Source organism: Miscanthus floridulus, chromosome 11 (assembly GCF_019320115.1).
Source record: "Miscanthus floridulus cultivar M001 chromosome 11, ASM1932011v1, whole genome shotgun sequence".
In the NCBI taxonomy this organism is placed as follows: Eukaryota; Viridiplantae; Streptophyta; class Magnoliopsida; order Poales; family Poaceae; genus Miscanthus; species Miscanthus floridulus.
The window spans coordinates 87198359-87212242 of record NC_089590.1 but is presented as its reverse complement, the minus strand read 5'-3'; positions in this window follow the sequence as shown (position 1 = coordinate 87212242).

Genomic DNA, 13884 nt, shown 5'->3' with positions numbered 1-13884 from the left:
AAAGGTCAAGGTGTAGCGTTAGAGCAGTCGTGGGTGGATAGGATGGTGCCTTGGGTCAACGACTGGGCACAAGCTGCCACCGACGTGCACGACCTTGGTGGGCCATTCGACGAGGCCATGTACCGAGAGTACTTGCATTATGGAGCCACATGCGTCCGTTGCTTCCTCGTGACGGTAGAGGCCACACCACACGAGGCAAAGGTCACCAACACGTTCGTGATGGAGCCACCAGTTGCTTTCCATGCGTTGGTAAGCAAATTTCTTACATACGTTGTCCTATCCTAACTTTGCAAATGAAGCATAACAATACATGAGACAATACATGCCTTGCTTGCAGACAGATATCTACAGTGACGTGGGCAATGAGCCGCTTTCTGCCCAGCGATTTGAGCACAACCCCCCAATGGTTGGTAGGCTGGAGTTGGTTGCCGCCCTTCGACAACTAGGGCAATGTTACTTGGCGGCCGGGAGTACGTCGGGCATCATGCCGCCACACCACTGACATAGTTGTTCATGCCCAACAGGGTGTGGCTCCACCTCCACCTCCAGTCGACGGATTGGGAGGACGACCTCGTCCATCATAGCATGAGCCGCAGCAGAGGGTTCAAGTCCTAGGTAATTCAATTATTACCTTCCTAATTTCTCATGTACTATGTACGTAACATGCTCTATCTAACCTAGCCTTTTTGGTATAGGTACACATGCTTCTTGCGGTGACTACACGGAGGGTACTAGCAGCTTTGGGACCTTTCACACGGACGACACTCCACCTTGTTGAAAGGTCCTTGAAAGGCTAGAGGGGGGTGAATAGCCTAAATTAAAACTCTACAACAACACTTAAACAAGGTAGTTAGTAAATTAAGTGGTGAAGCGAATTTTGCACTAGCACTAACTTGGGTTGCAAGCCACCTATCCAATTTCACTAGTTATGATCACTAAGGAACACACAAGACTAAGTTGCTACTTACACCTAGGTGACAAGCTATCTAAACAACTAGCTTACACTACCACTATCTCTGGAGAGAAATACACAAAGTAAATACAAGAGAGAGAGATGAGTGTATACCAAACGTGGCAAGTGATCAACAAGAGAATACCATGAGACAATCAACACAATGATTTAATCCCGAGGTTCACTTGCTTGCCGGCAAGCTACGTCCTCGTTGTGGCGATGCACTCACTTGGAGGTTCACGCGCTAATTGGCATCACACGCCAAAACCTCAATAGGGTGCCACACAACAAACATAAGATAAGGATCCACAAGCCACGAGCAATCCACTAGAGTACCTTTTGGCTCTCCGCTGGGGATAAGGTCAAGAACCCCTTACAATCACCACGATCGGAGCCGGAGACAATCACCTTTCTTTGCTCGACGATCCTCGCTGCACCAAGCCGTCTAGGTGGCGGCAACCACCAAAAGTAACAAGAGAAATCCGCAGTGAAACACAATCACCAAGTGTCTCTAGATGCAATCACTCAAGCAATGCACTTGGATTACTCCCAATCTCACTCTAGAGATGAATCCATGATGTAGATGAGTGGAAGGGCTTTGGCTAAGCTCACTAGGATGCTATGTCAATGCAAATGGCCAAGAGAATGATCTAGAGCCGGCCACACGCCTTATATAGACCCCCAAACGAATGGAGCCGTTAGCTCTCTATTCTCTATTTCTGCGTGTTGACCGGACGCACCGGTCATACTGACCGGATGCTTCGGCCAGCGTTCGGTGCACGTGTCACCCTGGTATGAATACCACCCGTCAGATCCTAATGGATAGTCAGCTTCGCGCCACGCGTTAAGTTATGACCGGACGCGCCGACACAACTGATCGGACCCTGTAGCCCCTACGTCCGGTCGATAACAGTAAGGCACCAGAGAGGTTTTTCGTCGACCAGACGTGTTCAGTGACTACTGACCGGACGCACCCCAACGTCCAGTGCTTACTGCGCTTCAGCACCTTGCATTGACCGGACGCTGCACAGTGAACATCCAGCGTCCGATACTCAACCCTACCTGAGTCCGGTCAAAGTGACCGAGACGGTGCTGTTGCGTTAGTACTGACCAGACGCACCTCACCGAGTCCGGCCACTGCGTGACCAGCGTCCGGTCACTATTTCACAGTGCCTTTTACTTCTAACACTTCACCAACTTCTATAGCCTTGTTCAGATGAGCTAACCACCATGTATATCACTTTGTGCACGTGTGTTAGCATGTTTTCACAAATATTTTAAGGGTGTTAGTCTCTCCACTAGATCCTAAATTAATGCATATGCAATGAAAGGAGGCATCTAGTGGCACTTTGACAACCGCATTTCGATACGAGCTTCGCTCCTCTTAATAGTACGGTTATCTATCATAAATGTGATCACACTCTCTAAGTGTCTTGATCACTAAAACAAAATGCTCCTATCAATTATACCTTTGCCTTGAGTTTTTTGTTTTTCTCTTTTTTGTTTTTTTATTTCTCCAAGCACTTGATCACTCGTGGTCATGCCTTCACCACCTTGATCATCACACTCTTGCTCTTCTCTTGGAATGTGCCACCTATCTCTTAATCACTTAGATAAACTAGGTTAGCACATAAGGTTTTATCAATTTACCAAAACCAAACTAGAGCTTTCACTTGTTTCCCCGAGGAGGTAGGGCTCTCCTAGCTTTCTGGTGCACCTCTATCGACTCAGGGTACTGAGCATATAAAGGCGCCCCCACCTGCATGACAGCGATGCCCTCTAGACCAGTGGACTTACCTACAACCTAGGTTCGTTACCGAGGTGTGCAGGCACCTAAGCGTGGTCGCGTGTAGGACTATATGGTTGTATGCTAGCATGGATGTATGCATGCGAACTAATGTACTCTTGGATTTGTGATGCGAACTAATGAGCTAATGTGCGCACTTTTGCAATGGAGGCAACGCTCCAATATAGTCCCTCGCCTGCATTGAGGCAAAGGACAATTAAAACGTAAAAGGATATTGTTTAACCTTTGCATCGAGTATTCTAGCCGGAGATGACGGTATTCGTCAAAAATTATCACATTGGAAGATGGTTGTGTCTAGAAAAAAGGAATACAGCATGAAACAGAGTTGTCGACCACTTGGGGCTCTACAGTTGTATCGGCAACTGGGCTGCTGACTTCCCTGTCGTCTCGCTCATGCACATCAGCCCCATCCCTTTTCTCTACTTCTCGTCTCGCTCGTGCACATAAGCCGCCGCTACCGCTACCGCTCCCGTACATGAGCGTGCACCGCACGCCTCAGCTCTGCATTCCACCGGCCTCGGATGCCGCCGCGCTCAGCCTGATGCCCCGAGCACGCCGTCTCACCCCCGCCTCAGATACTCAACGCATATGCCGCCGCCGCCGCTTGGCTTTTGCAAGCACGCACAGTGCGACCTGACTCGCCCACGCCACAACATCGGATGCTGCCGCACAAGACCATACTACCTCTGTCACACCTGGTTTTAAGGACAAAACCAAGTGCAAATCACATGTATGCCGGGATCAGTTTATTCATACATGCACGACATCATCAATGGTACATAGCAGCGTCATTACATAAACGATAATAAAAGCACATAAGGACTCACGAGTCTAAAAGAAAAGTACATAAATTTAATTTATTCTTCTGCAGCGGAATAGGACACCATCTCCACAGGCTATCAACCGGGGGATACGCCAGCCTAGTAGGGAGCGTCGAGGTCGTATGTGTCATCTTCGATCACCACGTCAGCTAGAACGTCTAAGGGGTAGCAGTGGGGACAAAGAGAAGGGTGAGTACATCGAAGTGTACTCCGCAAGTGTAGAAAAAATATGCTATGCAGGCTGAGGCAAGGAAAGGCTTGGGTTTACACAGCGTATTAACAACTGGCCCTGTTACCTTATTTCCTTAAGCTCCTATTTAATACTAAGTGCGAGTTTCCCATTTTCCCAATCAGCTAAAGTATCTCTCGGGCTATGCCGGAATAACCATATGAACCAAGATCCTCTGTCCAAAAGCCACCATCCGAACCGTGTCCCATCTAATCACGAAGAAGTTTAGGCCGCTTATGGCCGTGAGCACGGTTAATATACCAGTTTTACACTATGCAGAAATTGCACACTTTTACCATATGAGTCGTGTTTTCCCCATTACGCTTCATACTACCTAGATGCTCAGCGGGGTCACACTACAAGGCCTGTACATAGCTATTGTTCCCAAATCCCATATACCTCACTAAGGTTTCACCTTAACAGTGGGTACCAATACCACTGTCATAGCCCCTCCTGTGCCGATAACTTTCTAAAGAAAATTACTCCACCAAAAGTACAGGGAAGTGGGCCGCTAATTAATTAGCCAGGCCATGGCCATATAGCCCTCGTGGCTGCGCTGTATAGCAAGGTTACTTGTCCATAAACCATTCCTTAGAATCCAGGCAGGAGCTAGCACAAAACCGTTTCACAAATAACAACATTCCACCATAAAACATTTACCAATTACCAGCAACATACCGCCATCAAGTCCAACCATCCTGCCAGATTCACGTATCACCGACCTCACCAAAATATCACCATCTTAAACTTGTTGCATAAGTGATTATTTAAGTTTAATATGACAACCTTCCCATCCCGAGACTGCATGGCTAAGCATAAAACTACCATAGCCATCCTAGGTTTCAAGGAAGATATCACAAATCTAGTAGACCCTAATATAGGATTCAAATTTAGACTCTACCTGCAACTAAAGGTCTAGCTACTCTAATAAAAAATAAAATAAATTCAGTCAGGTAGTGGTAAGCAACGTCGAACGATTGTTCCTGGTAAGTCACTTGCTGACCGTCCTCTGTTGTCCAACAAACATGCAAGCAAAAATAGAAATAAAAATAAAAAAAAACAGTACAGCAAGCAACGTCGCTAGCGTGTGGAACTACGGATAAAAAGTTATTGATTTTAGAACTTGAAAATAATGGTCATTTTAAACGACTACAAAAATATTTATAGGTTCATTTTAGTTCTGAAAATATTATTTATAAGCTTTAGAAAATATCATAAACATATTTGTATAAGAAGAAAGAGGTAGAAAACTAATTCATTTTGGAGTATTATTGCTGACAGGGACCTGTGCGCTATTAGCCGTAGCCTGCAGGGGGTAGCAGGCTATTTGTGCTAGACTCAGAGAACAGTGGCTTGATTGGGAGAAAGCTGAGGGGTTAGAATGCAAAGTGCGCGTGCACTATGCTGTGGACTGGGTCCACGGGCCGTGGACCAGTGCTGGGATGCGAGGCTGGCCTACCATGGATCAGGTCCATCATAATGGGTAGGCATTAGTGTATTTCTATTGTATTCTAGGATTTATTTTCCTACAAAAAAAAAAAAACGGCCGCATACCAGGCCATGACGTGGGGGTGATGTCAACCAGCTAACAAGGAGCACCGGCACGCCATGGACACGGCTGCGCTGCTCGCTTGCTCGGCCGGCTGCTTGCATGTGTGTGGCCGTGGTGCTGTGCGTGTGCGTGTGTGCGCACTGGGGTGCCGTGCTCGGCTCGGCCATGGCCGGGACCTTGCGTCGCCGGAGCCGCCGGCAATGCGCGCTGCGCGCTGCGTGCGCGTGGAGGGTGCAGGGCCTGGCGCGATGCCCTGTCGGCACACCAGCTACTTTCCTGTTGTACACCTATCGGCTACTCCCCTGCCGACATGGTGTACACACATAGGCCCACAGGTTCCCTGTCTTAAAGATCTCGGCGTCTCAGCTGTCTGTTACTCCTATCGGCTCCTCAACTACCGACAGGCATTGAACGGCCTCAAATTTTTGTATATCAGCTTATAGGTTTACAATTAATCATTAAAAAATATTATTTAGAAAAATTTCGTATATACAACGCGTTTATATTACGACTACTGGTGCTACGTATATCGCCTACACATTTCCTTCGTTGTCATCAGCTAGCGGCCCACACCAAGCTAAGCTAGCCTGGACTACTGGCTGGCTTGATGTGAGATGCTGAAGCTGGAGAACGTCACATCGCATGCTGTGGCTGGCTGTTGTATATATGTCGCATCAACATTGTTGTTTATAGATATCTGCAACAAATAAAGTGGAAGAAAGGATACAAAAGCAGCAAAGAAGAAGAGCGTCTCTGCAATGTTGTAGCTAGGAAAGAATCCATGATCCATCTCAGTGAGTTGCACCAGAAAAGCTAGGCCTAGCTATTCGCATCCGATATTATATTATAGAGAACAATAGCAAGGCGTCGTCAGCTCCTATCACTACCGGACTCCTTGAGTTTGCCGAGTGTCCGAAACACTCGGCGAACAGCACTCGCCATAAACAGTTCCGGCAAAGCCAACTTTGCCGAGTGCCATTTATCGGGCACTCGGCAACCATTTTGCCGTGTGCAGTTTAGCTCTCGGCGAAAAGAAACAGTCATAACGTTAGACCTGCCGTTAACAGCAACTTCGCCGAGTGTCAAACGGCAAGGCACTCGGCAAATTTTTTTTTAAAATATTTTTGGTTTTTAGAATTCCTTTTTCGCCGAGTGTGGCACTGTAAGACACTCGGCAAACATATTTAAACAGTATTTGGTTTTTTTAAAAATCCTTTTCGCCGAGTGTTGCACACGGCAAATGATAAACATATGCCGAGTGTGGCACTGTAAGCCACTCGGCAAACATTTTTCAAACAGTATTTGGGTTTTTTAAAAATCCTTTTCGCCGAGTGTTGCACTCGGCAAATGATAAACATATGCCGAGTGTGGCAATGTAAGACACTTGGCAAACATTTTTCAAACAGTATTTGATATTTTTAAAAAATATCTTTCGCCGAGTGTCTTGGTGATAACACTTGGCAAATTGTGTTTGCTTTGCCGAGTGTCTTGGTCATAACACTCGGCAAAGCCTCAGAAATCTGATTTTTTTTTGTTTTTGCATTACATTTCACAGCACATATATATATCACAGCACAGATATATTACACATCACATATATCACATATATATATATCATCTCCACGCACCACATATCACATACATCATAATAATCCACAATGGTACACAAATGTCATACCACAATACCAACATAAGGTTCGAGTTTAAAGTATCCACCACAAGTGCATTACAAGCATAAGTGCAACACAAGGAATAAGTTCAACACATGAAAAAAAGCAAATCACCAATTAGACCACGGCGACTGCTGCGGTGGGTCATGAGGTACATCGTTTGATGCCGCCGATTGACCCTGCACAAAGAATAGATAAGATTAATTCTCTGGAGAAGCTAATCGATTGGTTAAACTTCCATTAACCAACCATGTCAGTTGAATCGCTTGACACCAAGTACAATATACAATCAGGCACTCCGGCCATACTCCATGATGCTCGTGCAATGAGATTGTCTCTAGTAGATGGTGGTTTCTACACATAAAGATGGTGGATACTTTACTATGTAATCAGGCACTCCGGCCATACACATAAAGATGGGCTACCCAACTTTCCTATAGCACCAGTCGGGCTCAGTTTCAAAAGGTTTGGTACCATGACTAATCATTAGTCACTCATGTAAAGTTTCAGTACTAGACCATTAAAACTGTTTGACAAAGAAATAAGCTAATTTTACTTTCACATCTTAACTAGCACTAGTAAGAATAGGCCTGAACCACCTCCCAACTGGTTGTAACATCTAGTAAACTAACAGCAACTAGTCCTAGTTTATCAAGGAAAAAAAGCCCTTGGACACCAATCAAATGTTCATGTACACAAACCTCAAAACACAGGTAAGGACCCTTTTTTCAGATACGGGTGGAGTACTTACTTTCAGTTTCAGGAACTTAGGTTCCCTCTTTTTTTTTCTCTCAAACGAGCCTTCACCCAGCTCGTGTTTCATTAAGATAAGAAGGGAAACTGAGGTTCCATCTAGTTGCCATCATATTTTTCAATTGCCACAATGGCAGGTTGCACGTGCCGACACAAATCCAGGCTCAGGGACTCCTTTTTTAAATAAATAAAAAAACATTATTACCAGCCATCATCAGATCATGATGCGGTCATGAAAAGGGCCTCCCCAGTTAAGCCAAAAGAATCATGACACTTTCATACACCAAAATCCAGGTCGTAGCTTTCAGCTCAAAATTTGTAATGCCATCTAGACAGATTCAATCCGGGGCAAGAGTACGCCGCAGTTACAGTATGCCATCTTCCCCTTTTTTTAGAGGAAAAAATGTAGACAAAAGGTACTATCCGAGGTGGTATGCCTCAAACAATCCGAATGCTCTTGCAACTATTAGCTTCCTAAACCGGTGGTTTCTACACATAAAGATGGTGGAGCGCAGACTGCGGGTCAATGCTATTCATGGATTTCTACACATAAAGATGGTGGAGCGCAGACTCCGGCCATACTCCGTGAGGAGATCCATTTAATTCATGGATTTGACCTCTAAATTCAGTTTTTTGGATCTGGATTACGTGGAGGCAAGACGTTTGGCAGGATTCCGATAAAAAAAACGTTTGGCTGGATTTTATGAACTGAAACTGTTTTTAAAATCTAGAGCTGCTGAAGCTCTTCGGCATAGGCCGTAACCCAGACCTACTCCAGATCCCCCAGTGGTTCCATCAGAACACGCAACCAAATTAAGCGAGACGAGGTAGAAGCCTAGAAGGCCAAACGAAGACAAATGTATGCAGGTAGCAGGCGATAAAGCTCTAATCCTTAATTAGTGTGACTTTTCAAGTTTTATCTACAGTCGTACATGTTAAGAGGTAAAGCAGCTAGAGCTGCTGCAGCGAACACGGAACAACACCCAAACCAAGGTAAGCAAAAGGGGCAGAAGTGAACTAGTAGCTCTGCAAACTGCAAATTAACAAGCTAAGTAACCTTTGATGCAAATCACCCCATCATTCCCATTGCTAAAGACTAATATACATACATATATATATATACATATACATATATATATATACATATATATATATATACATATATATATATATATATATATATATATACACACATATATATATACATATATACATATATACATATATACACACACATATATATATATATATATATATATATATACATATATACATATATACATATATACATATATATATACATATGTATATATATATATATATATATATATATATATATATATATATACATGCAGCAGCAGTGGCCGTACGTCCCGGCGGGCGTATGGCAAGTCGACACCTAGGTAGGAGATGAGAGGCTTTTGGCACGGGGAGAACCGGCGGCTGCAGCGGGAGGTGGAGGAGCTGCGCGCGATGCGGGTGGCCCCGCCCACCGTGCTCTCCCCGCGCACTCGGCAGCCGCTCCCGGCATCCGCGCTCACCATGTGCCCACGCTGCGAGCGCATCACCGCGGCAACGGGCGTGCCCGCCGCGCGTACTCCCCGCCCGGCAGCCGCGGCCAACCCCTTCCACCCACGCCGCCCGTCCGCGGTGTGTGTGTGCTGGTGTGTGTGTGAGTGAGTGGACATGGGGATAGATGTATTCATAGGAGTGTTTTCAGGAGGACGAGGAGGAAGGAATAGCGCTTGTGGCAGAGGTTCACCCATCTTTGCGCCGAGATTTTGCATCCACTAAAACATGTGCTCCTGCCTCTGCCGATCAGCATCAATCTTCGCCTCCAACGCTATTCTCTGCCTCCTCTCTTCTTCTAGCTCGGCCTACAAAATTTCACCCCAATGTTACAATAGCAAGGCGTCGTCAGCTCCAATAATGCACTGTGCACGCTCTCGCTTCTCCACTTTGATTTGCAAACATGAACTTCTGCCTTCTGGTGAACTTTTTCTGTGGCGTGGAAAGAATGGAAACATGCATCCCTATCTGGCTCTTGCTTCATTTTTCCTTTGGTGTTCCCTGTTTCTTGCTTCTTTACTTGTGACGTGATGAAATAAGAGGGGGCTCTGATCGAAGCATGCTTCTTTCCTTTGACGGCTGCATACATGCTGAGCATGTGTTATCTGGGCTGTCCACGCAGCGTATCGAGATATGTGCCATCCTCACTTTGGGTAGAGTGTGTTTCACATTAGATAAAGTGCACAGCACGAATCTCAAAGCAGTTTTGGACGGTGCAGATAGCACATGCTGAGCATGTACATGCTGCAATACGTGTTTGCAAGGGTCCCTACCGTCGCCACAATGCGTCAGGCAAAGCAGTCCTGCACCAATTAGTTGATCGTCAGGCAAAGCCAGTCCCCATCCCCACACTGCCCAACGGAGCCTCGGCTTTGCGGGGCCGGGTCGCTGATCGCCGGCCATTGGTGATCCAATAGAGCACGAGCCGTCTTTTCTCTCTTTCTTTTCATGTGATGAAGATGAATGATGCATCTTGTTTTCTGAACATTTGGGAGAGGGCCGATCAGTGCCTGCTGCTTCGGCAGGAAACAAAACATGCATCGTATCGTACGAGATCCAAAGACAATTCATGATGGCTACAGTGGTTCGGAGGGAACTCAGAGCGTCATCATGATTTCCATGGGGATCCCACGGATAGAACAGTGAGCCTATGTGTTTCTTCTCTAGCCGTTGCTTTAGCCTATGGGGTATGTGTTTCGAACGTAAGACTTCTATAGAGATAATACTATATACAAGTCAAGATAAAAAAGTCACAACCCCATCTCTCTTTTGTTGGCCCCATACCAACTGGCCTCACTTCGCCTTTGAAGATCGCTTTAACCTGTGTGGCCTCAGTTCGTCTGGCCTCCAAATGCATTCTGCGTCCCACGATACACCACATGGATGGCAGGGTGATATGACCATCTCTTCCTTAAATGCCTTGCAATCCTTTCACTAACCTTTAGCATTTTCATTTGTCATCTTAAGAATATTATCATTTTTTAATTTAGGTGAAGTTTATTTTTGGCCATCTAACTACTGTGCAATTTTGATTTTGGTCATGGAACTCTAAAAACAGAAATCACTGACCAGAAGAAAAGTCCATGGTCCCTCTCTACTTACAAATTGCCAAGTTTCTCTGAATGACTAGATAACTTATAGCTGTTTTCATGTAGAATCAACTCAGGAAATAATGTCCTTTTTATAAAAAATTTAAGAATTATGAACCTGATAAATTAGAGAAAACATGAATCATCTATAATCAGAAAAGTATCTTTTTGTGCTGAATCATGTAACATCATTGTTCACCTAAACAGGAAGTATCACTGTAGCATCACATCTGGACCGTTGGCGCAAAATCGGACGGCCAGAGAGGCATGCAGTTTTAAGTTGAAGTGACAGTAGTAACGGTATGTTATCTCAATCCGAAATTAACTGGCCAAGCCCGCTATTGAAAATGAAAAAAAGACTGTGTACTTTGGTGGGACCCTCGAGTCACCACCCCATCTCTCTTTTGTTGGCCCTATACCAGCAGGCCGCCTTTGAACGTTGCTTTACCTATGGCTTCACTTCGCTTGGCCTGCCCCACGATAGGAGTACACCACATTGGTTGGAAGGCAATGGTGATATGGAACCGATCCCTTCCTTGAATGTTCTGCAGTCCTTTCACTGACCTTTAGCATCTCCGGTTGTCATCTTGAGAATATTGTCACTTTTTAATTTAGGCTGTGTTTAGTTTCCACCTAAAATTTTTTCACCCTATCACATCGAATGTTTGAACACATATATGGAGTACTAAATGTAGACGAAAAACCCCTTCCGACATGTGCTAATGACGGCTTAATTTTTCACCCTATCCCTTGCCTAATTAGTCCATGATTAGCCTTAAATTCTACAGTAACACACATGTGCTAATGACGACTTAATTAGGCTTAATAAATTCGTCTCGCGGTTTCCAGGCAAGTTATGTAATTAGTTTTTTAATTAGTATCCAAAACCCCTTCCGACATCCCATGAAACATCCGATATGACATCTAAAATTTTTTGTTTCACGAACTAAACGAGGCCTGAGGAGAAGTTCTTTTTTGGCCATCTAACTACCGTGCAATTTTGATTTTGGTCAGGGAACTCGGGCCTTGTTTGGTTGCCAAAATTTTTGACGAAATGCTACTGTAGCATTTTCGTTGTTATTTGACAATTAGTGTCCAATCATAGTCTAATTAGGCTTAAAAGATTCGTCTCGTGGATTTCGTCTAAACTGTGTAATTAGTTTTATTTTTTATTTATATTTAATGCTTCATGCATGCGTCCAAAAATTCGATGTGACGGAAAATCTTAAAAAATTTTGCAAAATGAAGTGCAACTAAACGGTACCTCGATCGAAAAACAGAAATCACCGACCGTCAAACTATTAAGGATTTAAGGCCAGTCACAACATGTAGCAGTTTTGATTGGCGGTTTCATTGATTTGACAGTAGGGTCCACCAGTTAGAGAGAAATCATCGACCAGTAATGTGCCACTGTTCACGACGGTAGCATCACCTCTGGACAGTTGGCTGCGAAGTCGGGCTGGCAGAGAGGCGTGCAGATATAAGATAAGCGAATAAGATCGGCCCTCAAGCCACAACCCCACCTCTGATGTCTTTGAAAAGAAGAAAAAACACCAAAGCAAAATCGAAGGAACAGATACGAACTCCTCTGGTGGTGTTTTAAAGATCTCAAGTCATCACTCATCACAAGAAAAAAAGCAACAAGCAACGAAAACTGAAGGCATATGAATCATGGTAGTCTAGTCATCGTAGCATCTTCTCCCGCACCTCAAAGAAAAGTTCACCAGGCCCTCGTTTAGTTGCCGGATTCGGCAGTGGCAAATCCACTGTGTCAGCACCGTAGCGCACTGTAGCATTCATTTGTATTTGGTAATAATTGTCCAATCGTTAACTAATTAGGCTCAAAATGTTCGTCTCGCAAAGTACAACCAAACTGTGCAATTAGTTTTTGATTTTGTCAATATTTAGTACTTCATGTATGTACCACAGATTTGATGTGACGGAAAATCTTCTTTTTACATAGTGCCAAAGTTTGCATTTTGGATAACTAAACACCCCCCAGACCGAGATGTTGAGACAGAGCGAGCTCAGTGCAACTGCAGCTCACAACATCTCGGCATTGTCCTCGTCTCCTCGAGAGCGAGAAGGATGCCTAGCTTGCTGGTGCAAACGCATTGAGCTGTTGGTTGGATTCTTCGAGCGGCTTTCCTACCTACCTACCTACCTAGTAGTACTTATAGTACACTGAAGTTTCTGCTTTTTTCTTTACTGTTTAGCCCGTGTTTAGTTCCAAAAAAGTTCTAAAAAAGTGCTATAGTATCCATCACATCGAATCTTGCGATGCATGCATGGAGCATTAAATGTAGATGAAAAAAAACTAATTATACAGTTTGGTGGGAAATTGGGAGACGAACGTTTTGAGCCTAATTAGTCCATGATTAAACACTAATTGCCAAATAAAAACGAAAGTGGTACAATAGCCAAATTCCAACTTTCACCTCAACTAAGGCCCCGTTTAGTTCCACCCAAAAGCCAAAAATTTTTGCATAGTAACCGTCACATCGAATCTTACGGCACATGCATGGAGTACTAAATGTAGACGAAAAAAAAACTAATTACACAGTTAGTCGAGAAATCGTGAGACGAATCTTTTAAGCCTAAATAGTCCATAATTAGATAATTTTTGTCAAATACAAACGAAAGTGCTACAGTAGCCCAAAGCCAAAAATTTTCGGAACTAAACACGCCCTAAACAAGGGCTTACTTTGCTGCTGTCGGCCATGCGTCGAGACAGCTAGGGAACGGGAATACGTGCGCCTCCCATTCCAGCATCTCAACTCTAGGGAGTAGGGACCTACTACTCACGTCTCCTCTTTGCCTTTCGCTCACCCTGCACAGCACAACGTCCCAGGTCTTGTTTAGGCCATGTTTAGTTCCTCATCAAACTCAAAATATTCTGAATTTTAGCCCAACATTCTAGGAAATGGATCTAAACACCACTC